The 10,384-nt window shown below is 51.3% G+C and overlaps 1 protein-coding gene across 4 annotated transcripts in view; it reads right to left on the bottom strand.

Moving 5' to 3' along the window:
* Positions 1–10,384, bottom strand: part of LOC142421387 (killer cell lectin-like receptor subfamily B member 1B allele C) — a 57,414-nt gene that overhangs the window by 42,943 nt on the left and 4,087 nt on the right. The window contains exon 1 of one of the 4 annotated variants that reach the window (XM_075526064.1): positions 9,056–9,299. The exons of the other annotated variants lie outside the window; for them this stretch is intronic. The gene's annotated coding sequence lies outside the window, so the exon portion shown is untranslated. Of the gene's footprint in view, positions 1–9,055; positions 9,300–10,384 lie in introns of those variants that run through there. 4 annotated transcript variants of the gene reach the window in all.

Here is a 10,384-nt window from a genome sequence, read left to right as displayed (position 1 = left end):
TGTTGGGGCAGTCCTACCTCATCTTTCTTTGGCTTGTTCTTCCTGAGCTGGGGACACCCTATTTTTGAGGCTTCTGCCATGGGGAGAGGCTCTTCTCTCCCTCCCTGATCACTTTCTCATTTCTTCCCAATTCCTTTTTTGCCTTTACTTAGTGCTTGCACCGCTGTGCTTCCTCTCCGCCTTTGCCTGCTTAATTCCTTCCTGCTGCTGCTGCTGTAATGAGGAGGAATCCTGCTCAGCAGCATGCTGGGTTTGCTGTTCCTAGCTGCAAAACTCAGTTAGCTTAATGAGGCTGCAGGTGCAGAGTTTGCAGTGTTAGTTGCTCTCTTTGGAGCTTTATTGTTGGTGCTTTGCCTCTGTGTGGTCGCGTTGGATGCAGAAAGCCTCGCTGAACCCTTAGCCCAAAGGGTTTGTTGCTTGTAGAGAAGCTGCAGCCCCTCCTGCGTTCGCTTCTCCCAACGAAAGTACCTTGACAGATCTCCCCGGGGTTTTCCCTACCTGCCCTGGACAGGCAGCACGCGGGGATGCCGAGATCGGACGTGCGCAGAGCAGGCTGTGATGGGACGGTCCCTGCTCAGGTGCCGCCGTGCTGGGCATGGCATGGGTTGCAGTCAAGCCCTCCCGTGTGCTCCCGTTGCAAGTCTGGAGTGGTTTTGCTCTCCAGAGAAACCACTTTCTCCTAAATGGGGACAAATACCTAATTTGGGGCTGCTTCAATGGATCCAGAAGCATCCGATTCCTCTTCTGACAGTCTGGCTTTTGCCTCACTGGGGTATCACAAGATCCCTGTGTGGGGTTTCTCAGCCTGTGTGCAGAAGGAGATGAGCAAGCCTTCCAAACCAACCAGTCACAATGTCATCTCACGCCTTTACAGCTGTATTTTCTATGCCTTTGGCTTTGTGTTTTCTGCTCTACCTTCCTGCCCTCTAATTAGTCTAGTCCCATCCCGGTTTCCAAAGGGAGAAGCTGACTGTCTCTTGGAAGGGACTTGAAAACAAGGAGTGAAGGCAAAGCCAAACAGATTTCTAGAGCTCTTTGGAACATTTTCCATCCTTTCCCCCTGAAGGGCTCCTTTCTAACCCCTTGTTTCCAAAGAGTCTCCCAGGCTTTTTGGCACCTGCTTGCTCCGCAGAGCAGCGAAGTGGCGGTGTGCTTCAAACCCGGGCTGAAAAAACCATGGGATTACAGAGAAATCGGTAACAAGGAGAAGGTGGCGATGCTGGAATAGGTTTGGGTGAGGAGAAGCAGTGACCAAGGCTAGAAAACACCTTTCAAGTAGCTGAAGGGAGGAGAGAAGGGTGGAGTGGACCTGGTATTCTTTCCTAAAAATCCTAATTCTTCCCATCCTCCTAGGAATATTCTGGGAGATTGCAGAGTCTCTGCATCATTCTTGCAAAGACACCTTATTTTTCTTGCAAAATACCCGGTGTGGACAGAGGGGAGTGAAGTCTGGAGCTGCCCATTTGCAGAACCCTGTATTTTGGGTTGGTTTGGGCTTTTTTTTATGAAAGGTGCCTTGTTTGGGAGATTTGGTTTGGTACCTTAGAAGAATATGGCTGGACTTGGAAGGGAAAAGGCTTCTGGATGCTATGAGATGGTTCTTCTCCTGATGTGAACTCCTTTTCCCTGGCTTAATTCAGCAGAAGCTGAGTAAAGTTTCATTTTCAGGCTGGCAGCGCATTGAACACTGTCCTGGTTTCGGCTGAGATAGAGTTGATTTCCTTCCTAGTGGCTGGTGTAGTGCTGTGTTTTGGGTTTTAGTATGAGAATAATATTGATAACACGCCGATATTTTGGCTGTTGCCAAGCGGTATTTACACTGGTCAAGGACTTTTTTTTTCAGCTGCCCATGCTCTGCCAGGTGCCCAAGAAGCTGGGAGGGGGCACAGCCAGGACAGTTGATCCAAACCGGCCAAAGGGCTATTCCATAGGCTATACCATAGGCTAAAGGGCTATTCCATACCATATGACGTCATGCTCAGTAGATGAAGCTGGGGAAGCAGAAGGAAGGGGGGGACATTCGGAGTGATGGCGTTCGTCTTCCCAAGTCACCGTTACGCGTGACGGAGCCCTGCTTTCCTGGAGATGGCTGAACACCTGCCTGCCCATGGGAAGTAGTGAATTAATTCCTTGCTTCACTTTGCTCACGTGCACGGCTTTTGCATTCCCTATTAAACTGTCTTTATCTCAACCCACGAGTGTTCTCACTTTTACTCTTCTGATTCTCTTCCCATCCCACCGTGGGGGGAGTGAGCGAGCAGCTGCGTGGTGCTTAGTTGCCGTCTGGGGCTAAACCACGACAGTTCTTTTTGGCGCCCAACATGGGGCTCGAAGGGTTTGAGATAACGGCAGATTTGATTGTGTGTTTCACATCCATTCCACAGATGGAATGTGCTAGATGATAGAATTTATAGCTGTTATTGTTGTTTAGCTATTAGTCAGCAGGCTTCTGTGCTTTTCATAGGGCTTACTTTCTTTATTGTACCTTAGAGTCTAGGGCTCATTAGTGGCTGCTTTTTGCTTTTGCTGCTTGCCGTGCTGCTGATCATCTTACTCTGCTGTGCCTGGGAACATTTTGATAACAGCAATGGCCATGCACCTGGGCTGCAGATGGCCAGGACATCGCTGCTGTTTCTGTGCTCTGCTTTAATTGGTGATGTTTTGCCTGTGAAATTTGTTATTAAAACAGTGACCTTGGATTTATTTTGGTATTATCTAAGTGCTGTACTGAAACCGTTATTGTATGTCGGGTATTACTTTATGGAGGAAATGCAGAATTGTACCTTCGCTACTTTCTTCTACAATGCTTCCTCCTTCATTGCAATAACTTTTCAGTATCTTGAACATCCTTGGGTAGTTAAGATACTTCTATTGGTATTGCTTGGGAATATTGTTTTGATCTTGTCCAAGATTAGTAAGAAATTTAAGAATATCATCCAGAGATCTGCCCCAAGGCCAGATAGTTATGAGTGGCAGGGTTTGTGGGATAGCATGGGCAAATGCCTAAGTTATTGGGCACCTCCAGTGTTTTGGAACTTCACCCCTGAACAAGTGCTGAATCCTGAAAAATTAGTAGAATATTTGGAAAAAGTATGTTGTCACCCTGCCAATTCCAGGGAGACACAAATCACTGCAATGTGCTGGGGTCTGGCCCATGCCTACCAAGCCCTGTTCAACACTATTCAGAACCCTCAAGGATCTGGTGACAAAGTGACAGGCACTGCGGCTGCTCCAGCCCCCGCTGCGACAGGCACTGCGGCTGCTCCAGCCCTCCCTGTGACAGGCACTGCCACTGCAGCTGCTCCAGACAACTCTGTTACAAGCACTGCGGTTCAGACAGAGAACCAACCTGTGTCAGTATCAGTCGCCCCTATACATAAAAAGAAATCCTGGAAGCAAAAGTCAGCTCGTTTAGAAAGGGAAGATGAAGGAGCAGGGCCATCACAGAGAGAGGAAGAGGAAGACGAAGAACTCGTAAATGAGACCAAAACCACCCGATCCCTATCCCTGAGTGAGCTGCGAGATATGCGAAAAGATTTCAGCTGTCGTCCAGGGGAGCACATTGTCACCTGGCTGCTCCGATGCTGGGATAGCGGGGCCAGTAGCCTGGAATTAGAGGGTAAGGAAGCCAAGCAGCTGGGATCCCTTTCTAGGGAAGGGGACATTGACAAAGCGATTGGAAAAGGGGAACCAGCCCACAGCCTCTGGAGGCAACTCCTGTCAGCTATAAAGGAAAGGTATCCCTTCAAGGAAGATGTATACCGCCCTGGGAAATGGACCACCATGGAGAGAGGTATCCAGTACCTGAGGGAATTAGCTGTGCTGGAAGTGATTTATGGTGACCTGGACGATGTGCAGTCACCCACAGATCCAGATGAGGTCCAGTGCACAAGACCTATGTGGCGGAAGTTGGTACAGAACGCACCACCGTCGTGTGCCAACTCATTGGCAATACTGATCTGGAGAGACGAAGATGGTCCAACAGTGAATGAAGCTGCTAGTAACCTCCGGGAATACGAAGAAAGTATCTCTTCCTCCCTTGCCTCAGCTGTGGAAAAACTGTCCCGGAAGGTCCAGCGACTCGAAGAAGATATGTCCTACTCCCCACCTATACGGACCAGTGTCTCAACTATTAGGAGTCAGCGTTCCTCTGCTCAAGGGAGAGGATATAGAGGACACACACCACGGGGCACCCTATGGTTTTACTTGCGTGACCACGGAGAGGACATGAGGAAGTGGGATGGAAAACCTACCTCGACCCTAGAAGCACGAGTACATGAGTTGCAAGGAAAAACAATCACCAAAGGGAGTTCTTCCAGGAAAATTGCTGCTCCGGTTTCCAGCGGACAGTTCCCCAGACAGAGTAAAAGGGCTGATCTTACTCTTGATTATAATGAAGAAACTCCTGACTCGTATATACAAGAAGTGGGTAATGAATATTGTGACCAGGATTAGGGGGGCCCTGCCTCCAGCCAGGTGGAGGAAAGGGACAACCGGGCTTACTGGACTGTATGGATTCGATGGCCTGGCACATCAGACCCACAGGAGTATAAGGCTCTAGTAGACACCGGTGCACAGTGTACCCTAATGCCATCAAGCTGTATAGGGGCAGAACCCATCTGTATTTCTGGAGTGACAGGGGGATCCCAACAGCTGACTGTATTGGAGGCCGAAGTGAACCTAACTGGGAATGAATGGCAAAAGCACCCCATTGTGACTGGCCCAGAGGCTCCGTGCATCCTTGGCATAGACTACCTCAGGAGAGGGTATTTCAAGGACCCAAAAGGGTACCGGTGGGCTTTTGGTACGGCTGCCTTGGAGACAGAGGAAATTAAACAGCTGTCCACCCTGCCCGGTCTGTCAGAGGACCCTTCTGTTGTGGGGTTGCTGAGGGTCAAAGAACAACAGGTGCCAATCGCTACCACAACGGTGCACCGGAGGCAATATCGTACCAACCGAGACTCCCTGATTCCCATCCATGAGCTGATTCGTCGACTGGAGAGCCAAGGAGTGATCAGTAAGACTCGTTCACCTTTTAACAGTCCTATATGGCCAGTGAGAAAGTCTAATGGAGAGTGGAGACTAACAGTAGGCTATCGTGGCCTGAATGAAGTCACGCCGCCCCTGAGTGCTGCCGTGCCGGACGTGCTGGAACTGCAATACGAACTGGAGTCAAAAGCAGCCAAATGGTAGGCTACAATTGATATCGCTATTGCGTTCTTCTCAATCCCTTTGGCAGCAGAGTGCAGGCCGCAGTTTGCTTTCACTTGGAGGGGTGTTCAGTACACTTGGAATCGACTGCCCCAGGGGTGGAAACACAGCCCTACCATTTGCCATGGACTGATTCAGACTGCACTGGAACAGGGTGAAGCTCCAGAACATCTGCAATACATTGATGACATCATCATATGGGGCAATACAGCAGAGGAAGTTTTTGAGAAGGGGAAGAAAATAGTCCAAATCCTCCTCAAAGCCCGTTTTGCCATAAAACAAAGTCAGCTCAAGGGACCTGCACAGGAGGTCCAGTTTTTAGGAATAAGATGGCAAGATGAACATCGTCAGATCCCAATGGATGTGATCAACAAAATAACAGCTGTGTCCTCACCAACTAGCAAAAAGGAAACACAAGCTTTCTTAGCCGTTGTGGGTTTTTGGAGAATGCATGTTCCAAATTACAGTCTGATCGTAAGCCCTCTCTATCGAGTCACCCAGAAGAAGAACGATTTCAAATGGGGCCCTGAGCAACGACAAGCCTTCGAACAAATTAAACAGGAGATATAGTTCATGCAGCAGTAGCCCTTGGGCCAGCCCGGGCAGGGCAAGATGTAAAAAATGTGCTCTACACCGCAGCCGGGGAGAATGGCCCTACCCGGAGCCTCTGGCAGAAAGCACCAGGGGAGAATCGAGGTCGACCCCTAGGGTTTTGGAGTCGGGGATACAGAGGATCCCAGGCCCGCTATACTCCACCTGAAAAAGAGATATTGGCAGCACGCAAAGGAGTACGAGCTGCTTCAGAAGTGGCTGGCACTGAAGCACAGCTCCTCCTGGCACCCCGACTGCTGGTGCTGGGCTGGATGTTCAAAGGGAGGGTCCCCTCCACACATCATGCAACCGATGCTACGTGGAGTAAGTGGGTCGCACTGATCACACAATGGGCTCGAACAGGAAACCCCAATCACCCAGGAATCTTGGAAGTAATCATGGACTGGCCAGAAGGCAAAGATTTTGGAATATCACCAGAGGAGGAGGTGGCGTGTGCTGAGGAGGCCCCCCTGTACAATAAACTACCAGAAAATGAGAAGCAATACACCCTGTTCACTGACGGGTCCTGTCGTGTTGTAGGAAAGCATCGGAGGTGGAAAGCTGCTGTAGGGACTCCTATACGACAAGTTCTAGAAACTGCTGAAGGTGATGGTGGATCGAGCCCATGTGCAGAAGTAAAGGCCATCCAGCTGGCTTCAGACATTGCTGAACGAGGAAAGCGGCCAGTGCTCTGTCTCTATACTGGCTCATGGATGGTGGCAAATGCCCTGTGGGGGTGGTTGCAGCAATGGAAGCAGAGCAACTGGCAGCGCAGAGGCAAACCCATCCGGGCTGCCGCATTCTGGCAAGATATTGCTGCCCGCGTAGAGAACCTGGTTGTAAAAGTACATCACATAGATGCTCACATCCCCAAGAGTCGGGCCACTGAAGAACATCAGAACAAGCAGCAGGTGCATCAGGCTGCTCAGATGGAAGTGGCTCGGGTGGATCTGGACTGGCAACATAAGGGTGAATTATTTGTAGCTCAGTGGGCCCATGACACCTCAGGCCATCAAGGAAGAGATGCAACCTATAGATGGGCTCGTGATCGAGGGGTGGACTTGAGCATGGACACTATTGCACAGGTTATCCATGAATGTGAAACATGCACTGCTATTAAACAAGCTAAGCGGTTAAAGCCTCTGTGGTATGGAGGATGATGGCTGAAATCGAAATACGGGGAGGCCTGGCAGATCGATTATATCCCACTGCCACAAACCCGCCAAGGCAAGCTCTATGTGCTTACAACGGTGGAAGTAACCACCGGATGGCTGGAAACATATCCTATGCCCCATGCCACCGCCCAGAACACCATCCTGGCCCTTGAAAAGCAAGTCCTATGGCAACACGGCACCCCAGAAAGAACCGAGTCAGACAAGGGGACTCATTTCCCAAACAACCTCATAGACACCTGGGCCAAAGAGCACGGCAGTGAGCGGGTATAGCACATCCCCTATCACGCACCAGCCTCCGGGAAAACTGAACGATACAATGGACTGTTAAAGACTACACTGAGAGCAATGGGTGCTGGGACATTCAAACCTTGGGATACACATGCAGCAAAAGCCACCTGGTTAGTCAACACGAGGGGATCTGCCAGTCGAGCTGGCCCTGCCCAGTCAAAACTTTTCACGTACTGTAGAAGGGGATACAGTCCCTGTAGTGCCCATAAAAAATATGCTGGGGAAGACAGTCCGGGTTACTCCTGCCTCGGGCAAAGGCAAACCCATTCGTGGGATTGCTTTTGCCCAAGGACCTGGGTGCACTTGGTGGGTAATGCCAAAGGATGGGGAAATCCGCTGTGTACCTCAAGGGGATTTGATCGGGGGTGAGAATAACCAATGAACTAAAAGATATGGTGTTAATTGCTGTATAACACTGTATGTCATCACTACTAGGGTTGCTATATGCCTGTGGCATTAAAAGTTACTGTGGCATTACAAATAGGAGTCTGAGGTGCGGCTGGGGGGGGAAACCCTCCCATTGAGTCACGAGGTTCAGACAGGACCCCCTTGCTTTCTAAACTCCTTCTCTAAGAGGAGTCTAGGCACAGCTAAGTCCAGTCTCAGTCTCTCTTAAGCAAAGTTGATTAAGGTGACTGCATTAAAGTAATTTGGCAGCGTTGTATGTCCGGTCGCGTTCAGTGTAACTGAACCATCACAATTACGGATGCACAAATAACACGATACGCCTTCGGTCTAGTCGCGTTGGTTGCTATATGCCATATCAAGAGTATTACAGTAAGAATCACTCAGATTCATGAAGAATGACCTTCGATGAAACCAAGCAAAGTGCAGCTGTGATGGAACCAGAACTGGCTTCAGCATGCAACAACCCAACACCACACACCAGCTCTCCTGCCCTGAAGGACTGTTATGACAGATGGAGCCCAAAGCCATGGACTAAATGAACTCAACGGACATTTTAGAGGGATGGCCCATAGACCAAGGGAATGATACCTGTGCGTATATATCAAAAGACAGGGAAACTGGTGGCGATTAATTGGCATGTATCGGAAAGGGTAGCACCTGGGCATGACGTAGATGGTAGAGAATAAGGGGTGGCTACTGTCCTGGTTTCGGCTGGGATAGAGTTAATTTTCTTCCCAGTAGCTGCTATAGTGCTGTGTTTTGGATTTAGGATGAGAATAAGGTTGATAACACACTGATGTTTTAGTTGCTGCTAAGTAATGTTCACACAAGTCAAGGACTCCTCAGCTGCCCATGCTCTGCCAGGTGCCCAAGAAGCTGGGAGGGGGCACAGCCAAGACAGTTGATCCAAACCGGCCAAAGGGCTATTCCATAGGTTATACCATAGGCCAAAGGGCTATTCCATACCATAGGACGTCATGCTCGGTAGAGAAACTGCGGGGAGTTGGCCGGGGGCAGCGATCGCTGCTCGGGGACTGGCTGGGCGCCAGTCAGCGGGTGCTGAGCGGTTGCATCACTTGGTTTTTTTTTCCCCTGGGTTTTATTTCTCTCTCTCTCTCCTTTGTTGTTTTCCTTTTCATTACAAATTTTCTTCCCCCTCTTTTTCCCAATTATTAAACTGGTCTTTTCTCAACCCACGACTTTTCTTACTTTTGCTCTTCCGATTCTCTCCCCCGTCCCACCGCGACGCGGGAGGATAAGCGAGCGGCTGGCCGAGTTGCCGACTGAAGCTAAACCACGACACACGCCTTTCACCACAGCCGCCTGCCCCTTCCCCCGCACCGAGCGGCCGAGCCCCAGCAGAACCCACGGCCGGTCCCTACCCGCGCTACGCCCGGCCCCGAGCTCCGCCGACGCCGCCTCAGCGGGGCTCCCGCCGCTCCCGGCCCTTCCCGCCGCCCTCACAGCCACGAGCAGCGCTGAGGGGAGCGAGGGGCCACGCCCGCCCTTAAAAAGCCTCGCGCAGCCCGCCCGCCCCTCGACCAATCCGCGCGCAGGATCGAGGAATGGCGAGGAAGACAGCCAATCCCAGACAGCGGCGACGGTCCTTCTTTGGCAAACCCCTCCCGTGAACATGATCCGCCGCGTCCCCTCAGCCCTGCCCGGGCACCACGGTCCGTCACGGGGGGCTTGGGGGTGCGAGCGTGGAGCAGGCACCGAGCTGCTGTCCTGAGCGCCAAACTGGGGGACACTGGCGGGTGACCAAGTCCTTCGCTCACCGGCAATGGCTCCTCCTCGCCCTGGCCTGGGCTCTACCCCTCCCTGAGCACCCCACAGCGGGGTCCCGCCACGGGCAGCAGCCTGCAGGGCTCTGGGGCTCTGAGGGCTCCCATCTCCCCTCCATCGCTCCAGGGCCTGGCGGCAGCGGGGTTCAGCGCAGCGCACCCTAAACGTGAGCGGGAGAGGAGAGCCTTGTCTTGAAAAGGTGACGGGTGCTGTGGAGAGGATGGGGCGGCTGCAGGGTGGGAGGAGGTGGGGAGGGCTGGATGCTCCGTGCCGGGGGCTCGGGGCTCAGCCCCACGTAGTCCCATCAAGAGTTTACTCCTTAGCTCTGTTTTTATTTCTCAGCCTTGTCTCCTTTCCACACCTCTCCTTTCGAGATCTCCCACAAGCAGCCGGCAGCAAAGAGCACCGATGCAGCTTTCCCTGCCAGACTTCATGGATTTTACCTCTCCGCTTCGTCCAGACGTGCCACTCGATAGGTTATCGGGGCAAAAGCTCGGGTAAGGAGGATTCCCTGGTAATGGCAGCGTCCTCGTCCGCCAGATGCTGCAGCCGTGCTTGGTGGTGAGCAATCGTGAGCACGTTGTGACGGGGGATGTTTCTAGCTTGCTTTCTGTAGCCCTCCTTCTGGCATTATTAATACGGCATTATCAATGCAGCATTATTAATATAGTATTATCAATGCAGTAATATTAATACAGCAATATAACACAGTAACATTAATTATAATACATGTAATTAAATATGAATACATGTGTTCTTAGTACAGCCACATGGTGGGGCTGGCTGCGTGGTACAGAGAGCGAGAGAAGTATGAACGGGACAGACGTGGGGAGCGAAGTGGGACGAGGCAGGCGGCGGTAGTAGGTGAAATTTGCTTCCTCTGAGCAAAAAGACAAAGAAGAAACTGCTGCAAAGTCCAGGAGAGA

This window comes from Mycteria americana, chromosome 29 (genome assembly GCF_035582795.1).
Source record: "Mycteria americana isolate JAX WOST 10 ecotype Jacksonville Zoo and Gardens chromosome 29, USCA_MyAme_1.0, whole genome shotgun sequence".
In the NCBI taxonomy this organism is placed as follows: Eukaryota; Metazoa; Chordata; class Aves; order Ciconiiformes; family Ciconiidae; genus Mycteria; species Mycteria americana.
Note: the sequence above shows the minus strand (reverse complement) of the source record. Positions and strands in the feature narration are given on the sequence as shown.